Here is a 12,215-nt window from a genome sequence, read left to right as displayed (position 1 = left end):
ACTCCGCTAGGTCTCTACTTCCCTTCTAGAAATTCTCTCTTCGACTCCCTTTGAGTCTCTACTTCCCTCCTGGAATTTCTCTGCTAGAATCCCTTTGAGTCTCGATTTCCCTCCTGGAAATCCTCTTACCAACCGTCGAATCACACCTCTTCGATCTCCTATGCACCTGCAACACTGATTTGGATTCCTTGGCTAGAAATCCATCTAGGTAGTGACTCCCTCTACTTTGGTTTTTCCCTGTTAGGTATTGTTCTGTCTCGGTAGCAACAACACCCCACTAGCTTTACTCTCTGCAATCTTCCCACAACTTCCTATGCCCTAGAAATTGAAGAACTGAGCCTCTAGGCTCTGTGAAATTTTGGGAAGGCTGATTTTCTCCCCTATCCATCTGTGTCAACCCTCTTGGTCTATGCGTGGCTCTTCATGAGCCTCTTCTGCCTTCTTCTGCCTCTGCGCTGGCCCCTCTTTAGCTCGAATTGGTTTAGGCCCTCTGTGTAAACCCTTCTCTTATAATTTCTACCTAGGAACAACTTCTATCACTTGGGACAACTATTTCTGTTGCAAATTCTCAAATTCAGCTGGCGCCTTCAACTCTCCTGTGATCTGCAATGCTCTGATACCATGTTGAAATTTCTAGGTATTACCCGTTAGAAATTTTATCTGTATTCTCTGGTTTATTTTGCCTACTTGTTTAATTACTAAAAAGCTATTTAACCATATAAACACTGAAATAAACACAATACAATTTCAACCATCTACAGATCAAAAATTGAAAGAAATAGATAAACACACAAGTGACATCATTATTTTTGGACAATCGTCCCTGGAAAAACCCAACTTGGGAAAACCTGTGCAACAATTCTGAGGGTTTTATTATTAAGCAACTTTTCTGAGTACACTAGGTGCCAAACTGGCTCACCCAACAGAGATAAAAAATCTAGGAGTAATACCTCTCTTCGGAAGCAGATATTCTGGAAGTCTGCCCCACGAAACCCTCTCTAGCACAATCTAAAGCAATGCGTTAGCCCTCTTGGCCTCTGTGTCAGCTTAAAATCCTCTGTGTCAGCCCTTTGAGGCTCTGCGCAGTCTCTATGGCCCTCTACGTCACTCCTGCAGCCTCTGCGTGGATGACACATGCCCTTTTGGCCTCTACATAGTCACTATTGGCCTCTGTGTGGCTCCCTCTGGCTCTACGTCTGCCTCTCTGCTTCTGCGCTGGTCTTCCAGCACTATCTTCGCCTCTCTGCTTCGTACTCACTGCCCCTCACTGCAACTTTGATCACTGGTTTGATTTCTCTTAGCAAACCCCGCTCTAGAAAATCGAACTGATTGATCACTCTGGTGTATCTCCAACTGACCTTCAAGCCTCCTCTTATACTTTTTTCTGTTGAGTCTTCAATAACCAAGATGACATCTCTAATAAATGGTTAAGATTAGATTTGGCTTGATCCATGTCATTTAGAACCTTCTAACCCAATTCTATATTAATACCCATTAATATTTTTATTTTCCTAAGTTTAGACTTAGGAACCCATTAACAATATTAATTATTTTAATATTTCCTTCACCGGGTAGAATTTCCCCAAACCATTTCTGGGTCTTGGATATCTCATGTCATTTAGCCTCTCCACCAATTTTCATGGCTAGAGCACATTTGATGCTACCCCAAATCAACAGTCTTTTGGGTTAAAGCAGTGGAGATAATTTTGCACATTCAAAACAGAGGAATGCTAAGAAGAAATAATGACGAGACCCCATATGAATTATGGAAGGGAAGACTGAAAAATTTCAAGCACTTTAGAATATTTGGAATCAAATGCTACATAAAGAGGAAAGACAAGAAGATTAAAAAGTTTGACTCTCGATTAGATGAAGGCATCTATATTGGGTATTCACAGAAAATAAAGGCATACAAATGCTATAATTTGAGACTCAACAAGATATTTAAAATAATCGATGTAACATTTGGTGAATTCCGTGGACAAAATGCCAGGAAAGGAGGCTCATCTTCAAGAGAACAAGAAATATAAGAACCATAACAAGAAGGAAGAATAAAAGAAGAAGAAAAATCAGATGAAGAGTCAACTGTCAACCAAGAAGAAGCACAAGATAATAAGTAGGTACCTTTCTAAAACTCATAAATGATGGTACTAGAAGAATCATCCAACATAACAAATCATTGGTGATATGAATGCAGGAATAAGAACCAGAAGAAGTCGAAAAATACACATGCCAGAATAAGGACGTCTTGCGCTCTTATCCACTATTGAGTCTAACATCTTTGAAGAAGTGAACCATGATGAGCATTGGATCAAATCCATGGAAGAAGAACTGGATCAAATAAAAAAGGATAAAACATGGGAATTGGTTCCAAGACATAAGGACAAAAATGTCATTGGCACAAAATGGGTTGTCAGGAACAAGCCAAATGAAGATGGATAGGTGACCAAGAACAAAGCAAGATTGGTATGTAAAGGATATGCATATGTTGAAGGAATATATTTGGAAGAGACGTTTGCTCCCATTTCCAAGCTACTAGAATGATTTTGGCTTATGTTTTCTCAAGAAAGGTTAAGGTGTACTAGATGGATGTCAAAAAATATTTTTTGAATGGTGAATTAGAAGAAGAAGTATACATAGAGAAGCTTGAAGGTTTTCTTCTTACTGAAAATGAAAATGATGTTTGTAGGTTAAAGAAATATTTGTATGGTCTCAAGCAAGCTCCTAGAGCCTAGTATGCACATTTGGATAGGTACTTGCAGCAACAAGTTTTCAAGAAAGGAAGTGTTGATATCAATTTATACATAAATATTGAACAAAAAACTTGAATCTCATTGAAGTATATGTGGATGACATCATATTTGACAACGACGATGACATGATGAGTAAGAAATTTTCCCACTATATGCAGGATGAGTTTGATATGTCTCTGTTTGGTGAGTTTACCTTCTTCTCGGGACTCTAGATATCTAAGGAAGATGATGGAATATTCGTTTCTCAAACCAAGTACATCAAGGAAATGATGAAGAGGTTCAAAATGGAATATTGTAAACCAGTTAACACATCCATGGTGACTGGTTGCAAGTTGAGCAAGGGCGATGAGTCCAAGGAAGCAGACCAAAGACTATATAGATCAATGATTTGCAACTTATTGTACGTGAAAACTTCAACACCAGACGTGATGCAGGAAGATGGATAGGTGGCACAATTCCAAGCAACACCTAAATAATCCCATGTTATTGTAGTAAAAAGGATCGTTTGATACCTTAAAGGAACAACAAATTTTGGGATATGGTACCAAAAGAGGAATGAGTTAACCTTGAAAAATTATACAGTTGTAGGTTGGGAAGGAAATATTGATGATCACAAAAGCATGAGTGAAGTAGCCTTCTATTTGGGTGATTGTATTTCATGGTTAATCAAGAAGCAAGCTTCAATCTCCTTGCAGTAGAAGTAGAATATATCACAACAAAAATGTGTTGTACTTAGGTTCTCTAGATGAAGAAAAATTAGGATCTCTAAGTGAAATTTAGTGATCCCATTCCAATATTTTGTGACAACACCAATGCCATAAGTCTCTCCAATAATACTACAATGAAATCAAAGAAAAAGCACATTCCTATTCAATACCACTTTCTTTGGGAACATATTACAAAGAATAATATTAAGTAGAGTACATTGGGACAAAGGAATAAATCACTGACATCTTCACCAAGTCTCTACCATGCAAGACATTTGAGTATATTCAATAGAAGCTTGAGATTCTATTAGGTTCACATTGATATAAATTCCATCTAGCCAAGTAGATAAGGGGGAAAGGCATGTTAACAAAAGAGAGAAGAATGTATCTTTTAAGGGGGAGCCACCCTTTACCATTGATGTCAAAGGGGAGAGAAACTGGGAGAGGAACATCAGATGCAATGGGTTAGGGGGAGTAGTAGTCATAGGGGGAGTACATGATTTTTCATCAATGACAAAGGGGGAGATTGTTGAATTTTGGTTGTTGATGTCAATTCAAGAAACAACTAGAAGAAGCCCTACTTTCAATGACAAACATGCCAAGGAAGATCAAAATTATTGAGCTCAATATCATCTTCATTCGATGTTCCTCATCATGAAGATTCCAACGGTAGGTGGCACATCACATAACTCCTCATGGTTGAGGAGATATGTCTAGTCAAAGTTTGTGCCCAAAACATTGGCCAAAGTCCCCAAACAAGGTGATAAGGGCATATTATGATGGGTGTATCAATGAAATTATTAATTTAATTATGTTGGGGAATATCCTAACAAAGTTGGAGAATATGTCAAATTATATTTGAAATTCAATTCAACCTCCAACGAAATTTATTTTGACTCCAAAAATATTAAAATTTGAATTTCAATCTTAAATTTTTTAAGGTTTTCTTCCCTCCATTTTGATCAAGTCACCCCATTTCCTAGAAGCTTCCATGCCTCCATAAAAGTAAGCTTGTTTGCGCTCCATTGGCTATGAAATCTCAAGCATAAGATCTAACATACCTTTGTAGCCTTGAGTAGTCAAGCATATCTGAAGCAAAAGGTCGAAGTTTCGGAGAAGGTTTTTGGGCTTGATGTTTATGTCTTTTGGTTATGGTTTTCACTGGGGTATTGAGCACATTCTGAGGCCTTTCAACCCTTTCTGAAGTGGAGCTAAGTATGTTCTCTTAGGCTCTTTGTGGGGATATTTTGACCTCCTTTTGAGGCTACTTTTCTGCCTCTGTGATGCAATATTTGAGGCTAAATTTTTCACTCTTCAATAGAAGAAAATGTCACAAATTTGAGGTATGGTTCACACTCATATAACATATTTAAGGTTTGATTACAAAAGGGCTTAGATTTGTAATATTCATGAGGCCCACTTGGCCCTAGAACAAAAAAAATTGGAGAGCTAATCTGAGGCTATATTATGCCCTAATTCGATACTCATCACAAAGACGTCCTTAGTAAGTTGAGGCATATTTTCATGACAAAGTCGAGTTTTTCATGTAGTGATTATGAGAAAGTTCATGGTACGTTCTCGAATTCCCTCTGGTGAAGTTATGAGGTCTACCTGGGCCTGTTACAACCTTTACTTGTGGCTGATTTCAGAGTTTTTGGTTGCTTTACTAAGGTTGTCTGTGGACCATTCTTATCCCTAACCTGAGGATCTCCTGAGGTAATCTTCGCTGAAAGTTAGAGACTTATTTTTGTGGTATTTAGGTGGATGAGTTATATCTATGGTAAGATCTATTCATACCAAATATCTGCTAACCTAAAGTATATCCGTGGCAATTTAAGGCACAAATTCAAGAGTGTTTTAGCACATAGAAAAAGTATTTTGACCTTCCTTAACAAAATTGAGGCAAATCATTCCTAAGAAGATTTTTCTTGTATCAAAGGTTGATATGTGGCTAGTTGGAAGCAATTATAAATCAAGTATGTCTTATTACAAGAATTGAGGATGGTTTTATGGTTTGCAGACCTATTTTGTAGTACTGGTTTTTGAGAGAACTGCAAAAGAATATTTGACATTAAAGTCTGAGTTGATTCGTGTGGAATTAAGGCTACTTTTAGACCATTCCACGACCTGTCTCAAACAACATAAGTCTTGGTTTCCAAAAGCATATGAAAAGGCCTTGGGGACCCATCAAAGGGGTTTGTTGATTATTTGAAGGTAATTACCAAAATGTTCTCAGAAGAAAATAAGGAGGTTGTGCTAAAGTTGGTCAGAGGAGCAGTGGAAGATCTATTTTCAAATTGAAAGGGTAGACACCAGAGACACATTTTGCATCAACATATTTAAATGAAACTTCAGGCAGTCTGTGGTACACTTCAGGTATGAAAATGTTAGTTGATTAGGTTAACTTGTTATGAAGGGTTGATCAAAAGTATGATCTAAATCTGTTACAAGAAGTTCTTATAAGCTCATTTGACAAAAATATGAAGCAACACTTGACACATCTTTCATTAGCAATTTTACTTAAGGTATGAAACATGACTTATAATTGCTTTGTTTATGAGGGTTGGCAATTTGAAAGGGGTAGTTTCGTAGCTTGACAATTGAGGTAGTTTGGCCCATCATTGTATATCTGAAGCAAACATCAACAATAAAACGACTATTGAATATTTTTGTAAGTGGGTCATTGTCCCTAGTTCAGGAGCCCACAATTATTTCTCTATATTTATATTTTTAGGGTGGTTGGGTGGTGCAAGGAAAGAGAGTGAAGTCTCCTTCAGGTTGGATCCTAAAAATACTTCACGGTGGTAAGGTAGTGTTAGGGCAAGTTGGAGCTTGCAGGGAGTTGAAGTATCCTTTCAATTGAAGATGATAAAACTAGGGCGTTAGAGCATCCTTCCAGTTGGAGTTGGTAAACTAAGGTGTTGGAGCATTCTTTCAGGAGTTGGATCTTCATGATAAATTGAATGCTTTTCTAGAGTACTAGGAAGTTGGAGCTTCCTCTTCAGTTGGGGTTGAGAAATTTTGTGCTCATAACTTATATTAGAAAAGTGTTCGGTGATTTTGATCCCAAAAGGGTTTCCACCTAAAAATTTCTTGTGTATGCTCTTGTGATGTATTGATGATTCTTATTTTGATTTACTATCAGTGCTCTGAAAATTAATAATTAACTAATTGCAAGTGAAATACTGGTTCATCCCCTCTTTATATTTCCAACATATATAAAAATAGAAACAATTATCATAGTTTAAAAGTCACAATTAAATTAACCAATGAATTTAATGCTAAAAATGCAAAAAATTAAAATGCTCATTCCAATAATCATTATTAACAAAAAATGCAATAGATCTCAAACTAACAAACTAGAATAAGTGTCCAATAATTATATCACAATATTATTTAAGTAGCATAAGACTTATGCCATCCAAAAATGTAATAGAGATAAGAGCAACCAAATGTAAATGAATATATAAAACCGTAATTGTAAACAAATAAACTTGACAATATAAAACCATAATTGCAAACAAATAAACTTGACAAGTTATTTGTTCTAAAAAGGAAAGGAAATGAATAAAACTTGTATAGGAGAAAATAGAGATATCAAAGATGCAAGTTTACAATGTAAATGCTTTTAATTAAAGTTATGTAAAATGTGACATGTTCAAATTTAGAGGGGTGTAAAGTATGTACACCTTAAGAAATTTTAATATTCAAATCTTGTAAAGAAAGTTATGTAAAATGTGATATGTTTAAATCTAGAGGGGTGTAAAGTATGTACACCTTCAGAAATTTTAATATTCAAATCTTGTAAAGAGAGGTTTCATATACCAATTTGATGTTTAGATATTGAGTTCTTCAAATTAAATTATTATTATGATGATGAAAAAGCGATACACTCATTCAAAGATCAAATGCCACACACCTATAATGTTATTCACAAATTCTTTTACTAACATAATAATTTATTAATCACTTTAAATAGCTAAAGTTTTCTGGAAAAAAAAACCTATAATGAATTCAAAAACTTTAACAATATAAATAATTGTGAATATCTCCCATTACTTTCACTTCAAATTTAATTTAATCATGTTTTTCTCCATAGTTTTCCTTATTATCATATAGATGGGGAGAGGCCCTATTGAGTAGATTATTATATTTTATCACATGTTACCCAGCCTAGAAGGAGGAAATATTAAGGAAATTATAATAATCTACCTAATATATCCCAATATATCATTTTTCTATTTTTTTAATATAATAAATATATAAATATTTGTTTGACAATTATTTTAAATATTTATTAAAATAGCAAGACAATTTGGACAATTTATCATAACTCATTGTTTTTAACAAGTGAAACAATTTCAAGTTGACTGATCACTATTATTCAAAAAAATCATCTCTATAATACCTTGCTAGTGCTAGGGGTTTATTTAAACAAGAGTTTCACTCCAGCCAAATACCTCTTGCTCTTGCCAATCAATCTAAAAAAACCAGAAAAACCAACTATTAATGAGGAAGACCAAACTCTTAAAACCCTACCATAAATTAAATACCAGCTCCAATCAGGAAGCCTACAATAAATTAAATACCGACTCCAATCAAAAAGCGTACAATAGCCTACAATAAGTTAAAAGCCAACTCTTAATGAGGAATACCAAACTCTTAACCAATCCCAATCGAAAGGCGTACAGCAAATTAAATACCAACTCCAATCAGAAGGCCTACAATAAGTTAAATACCAACTCTTAGCCAATTATTTTTATCCTCGCATAACACATCCTTGTATACCTTCTCTGCAAATCGAATCACATTTTCCACATTTATAGCTCACCATTTGTCCTCGACGATATTTCAAAGCGTACCAGTTGATGTTAACTATGTTGATCATTTTCAGATTAATGCGTGTTTTGATAAACCATTTTTATTTTATCGTTTTTCAGACCTGGAATTCTTCTGAGGTACAAAGCACTCTTGGAAGGGCTATTGATCTGTCAATGCAAATGAGTTTAATGAAGTATGGACGTGCCTATCAATGCAAAATGCAACTCAAATGTGCTTTACATTGATATCTTAGAAAGCATGGATTTATACGATTTTCGAGTAAGCGAAATTGTTCTTCATACTGTCTTTTCCTGCCATGATTCCCAAAGGATTCAGAAATGATTACTGTACTTCGTTTAATCTTCTGAAACCTTTCGCTACAGCCCTTGTACGCCATAAAACCATAGACACTTTCAGGCCATGGAACTTCAACATACAAACCTACATGTTTGCTCGATACGATAGTTGCAGCAATGAAAATCCAAAACCTGAAGAACAGGAAACCCACCAGGGCACTTCTTGCTTAAGTGAAAATGTCAGTTTACTTTGTAAAGATGGGCAATGGCAGGAAGCCCTGGACATGTGGTTTGTTATGGATAGGCAAGGCATTTCAACAGACTGTAAAACATATTCTCGGCTGTTGCAAGGGTGCATTACAAAGAGGGTGCTTGCACAGGGAAATAGAATCCATGCCCATATAATCCAAACCGGATTTGAGTGGAGTATAATTGTATATAACAATCTCCTTAACATGTATGCCAAATGTGGCAATTTGAGGGATGCACGGAAACTGTTTGAGAAAATGCCTGAACATGATATGATATCATGGAATGCTCTGATTTCAGGATATGCTCATCATGGGCTCTACGAGGAGGCCCTGGAACAGTTCTTCAAAATGCAGTTTGATGACATGAGGCCGGATCAGTTTACTTTTGCTAGCATTCTGAGTACATGTGCCAACATTGGAGACCTCGAAAAGGGCCACCAGGTCCATAACTGTGTCATCAAATCTGGATGGGAGTCTCAGATCTTTGTCGGGAATGCGCTGGTTGACATGTATGGTAAATGCGGGAGAATTGAAGCTGCGCAGCGCTTGTTTGATGACAACCAAGAGAAGGATGATGTTTCATGGAATGCATTGATTGCAGGGTATGCGCAGATTGGTAATGGGGATGAAGCCATGAAACTCTTTTGTCAGATGCAGAGGATAGGTTTCAAGATAGGCCATTTCACACTTAGTAGCGTTCTTAAGGTATGTGGAAGTGTTCCAATGCCTGAACAAGGCAAGCTGGTACATGCTTATATTATCAAATCTGGGCATGAATCAAATGTGTTCATGATTAGTGCCATGCTTGACATGTATGCCAAGTGTGGGAGAATGGATTATTCTCAACAGTTGTTCGATGAAGTCCCTCAACAAGGGGAAGTTCTGTGGAATTCTTTGATTACGGGGTATGCACAGAATGGCCATGGTGAGGAGACTTTGAAATACTTTTTTCAAATGAAGGGGGCAGGCCTCAAGGCAAATCACTTCACATTTGGTAGTGTTCTCAAGGCATGTAGCAGTATAGGTAACCCAGAACATGGTAAGCAGATCCACTCCTTTATCGTCAAGACTGGTTTTGAGTCTGATATTTTGGTGGGGAGTGCCATTGTGGACATGTATGCAAAATGTGGGCTTGCAGATGATGCATGCACAATGTTTTACAAAATGCCTGAGAGAAATGTGGTTACATGGAATACGATTATTGCTGGATCCTGTCAAGCTGTGGATGCTGAGGAATCACTGAACTATTTTTGTGAAATGCAACAGTCAGGCATGAAGCCAAATCATTTCACTCTCTCCAGCGTTCTAAGAGCGTGTACCAGTATAGTTTCCCTGGATTATGGCAGGCAAGTCCATGTTCATATTATCAAAAATAGCTCTGACATAGATGAATTTGTAGGAAGTTCACTTGTTGACATGTATGCTAAATGCGGGGCTATAGATGATGCAAGCAAATGGTTTGAGAAAATGCCAAAATGTGACATTGTTTCATGGAATACAATGGTTGCAGGGTATGCTCAGAATGGGCGGGCTGAGGAAGCCTCAAGAGTTTTCCATCAAGTGCTAATGGCAGGCATAAAGCCAGATCAGTCTACATTCACCAGCATTCTTAGTGTATCTGCTAGCATAGCGGCTCTGGACCAGGGGAAGCAGGTCCATGCCTACGCCATTAGAGTTGGATTTGAGTCATGGGTGGTTGTTGGCAATGCTCTTGTTGACATGTATGCCAAGTGTGGAAGCATTGACGAGGCATGCAATGTCTTTGAGGAAATGCCCGAACGAGATACGATCTCATGGACGGCACTAATTTCTGGCTATGCTCAGCATGGACGTGGGAAAGAAGCTCTCCAGCTTTTTGAACAAATGCAACATAAAGGATATAAACCAAATGATATCACTTTTGTTGCTGTTCTCTCTGCTTGCAGCCATGTAGGCCTAGTGGATGAAGGTTGGCACTACTTCAATTCCATGACTAAGAATCATGGCATTGCACCTAGAGTGGATCACTATGCCTGTGTTGTTGACCTTCTTGGCCGGGCTGGGTTCCTCGATGAGGCAGAAAATTTCATCAAGAAAATGAAATTGAAAGCAGATGCTGTTCTGTGGCGTGCTTTGCTCAGTGCCTGCAAAATCCATGGCAATGTGGATATAGGTCAACGTGCCGCAGAACATATTCTTGAGTTGGAGCCACATGATGCCTCAACATATATATTGCTTTCAAACATGTATTCCTTGGCTGGCAAGTGGGATGATGCAACACGAATAAGGAATATGATGAAAATTGAGGGAGTGAAAAAGGAACCTGGACTGAGCTGGATTGAAGTTAGCAATACAGTTCATTCTTTTGCTGTACGAGATAGATCCCACCCACAAACAGTAAGTATATATGCAAAACTGGAGAGATTATTGAAGCAAATGAAAGAAGCAGGGTATGTGCCTGAGACCAATTGTGCAATGTATGATATGGAGTATGAGTAGAAGGAAAATTTTCTTTCCCATCACAATGAGAAGTCCACCAGCCCACCACCGCTTTGAGGTCAGTCAATGCTCTGCTTCATTCGGATAGCCGAATTCTTTTAATCACTAGAATGGAAAATAAGAACTTGATGGGCTGAAGCTAAGCACGGATCGTATCATATATAGCGTTGTCTTCTGTAACTCAAACATTTCCTTTGGAACTTTACATGAATTTCTGTTACACTAGAGTTCTTGTAGAGATTATATTTTTGTTTCAACCATGGAGACCAAGTCTTTGAAGAGGAATTTGTTATGCTATGTTACAAGAAACGTTTTGGATGAAGTCCATCAGAGAAGGGAAATGCTTTAGAAACACTGTTTTCTTCTGCTCATTTTTCATTTTTGGATGGGTAATGCATTGCTCCAGAAACCCGTGAAATCTGAATGTTTCTGGTTTCCAATTGGGCCTGCTGTATATGTAATGCTGATTGAAAGACGCCATTATGAAAGGAATTAGTAGTACACGGTGGAAAAACCTTGTGAGTTTTCACGGCATATCAAATGAATCCTCTTGAAATCAAATCTGCTAACTATCTTCAGATTTCTGCGATCAAACACTTGTACGATTTCAATGAACTGCTGATTGATCGATCTGCCATTGATTAATTGTAATTGTAATTGTAATTCAAAGGGAGAACTGAGTCCTGTATAAAAGGTTGGAAAGCTTCTACTTTATATATCCGCACACTTGACTGCTAGATACAGATTGCTATCTAGAAAACAGAGATATAGTAAAAAAGACAATTAAGCCGAAGTACTTTACAATTTTTTCATACAGATCATTTGTCCAAATTTTCCAGGGGACTACTCAAGATAGATGATCGACAAGCACGTCATATTTCTGATTTTAGTGAACGAATGATGATCAGT

General features: G+C 37.2%; 1 pseudogene; it reads left to right on the top strand.

The window, feature by feature from the left end:
• The first annotated feature begins 8,169 nt into the window (after positions 1-8,169).
• Positions 8,170-11,452, top strand: LOC149216970 (pentatricopeptide repeat-containing protein At3g13880 pseudogene; annotated as a pseudogene).
• The last annotated feature ends 763 nt before the right edge of the window (positions 11,453-12,215 follow it).

Source organism: Pinus tabuliformis, chromosome 1_1 (assembly GCF_031772625.1).
Source record: "Pinus tabuliformis cultivar Carrire ecotype Pingquan chromosome 1_1, CPIR1, whole genome shotgun sequence".
NCBI lineage: Eukaryota > Viridiplantae > Streptophyta > Pinopsida > Pinales > Pinaceae > Pinus > Pinus tabuliformis.
Note: the sequence above shows the minus strand (reverse complement) of the source record. Positions and strands in the feature narration are given on the sequence as shown.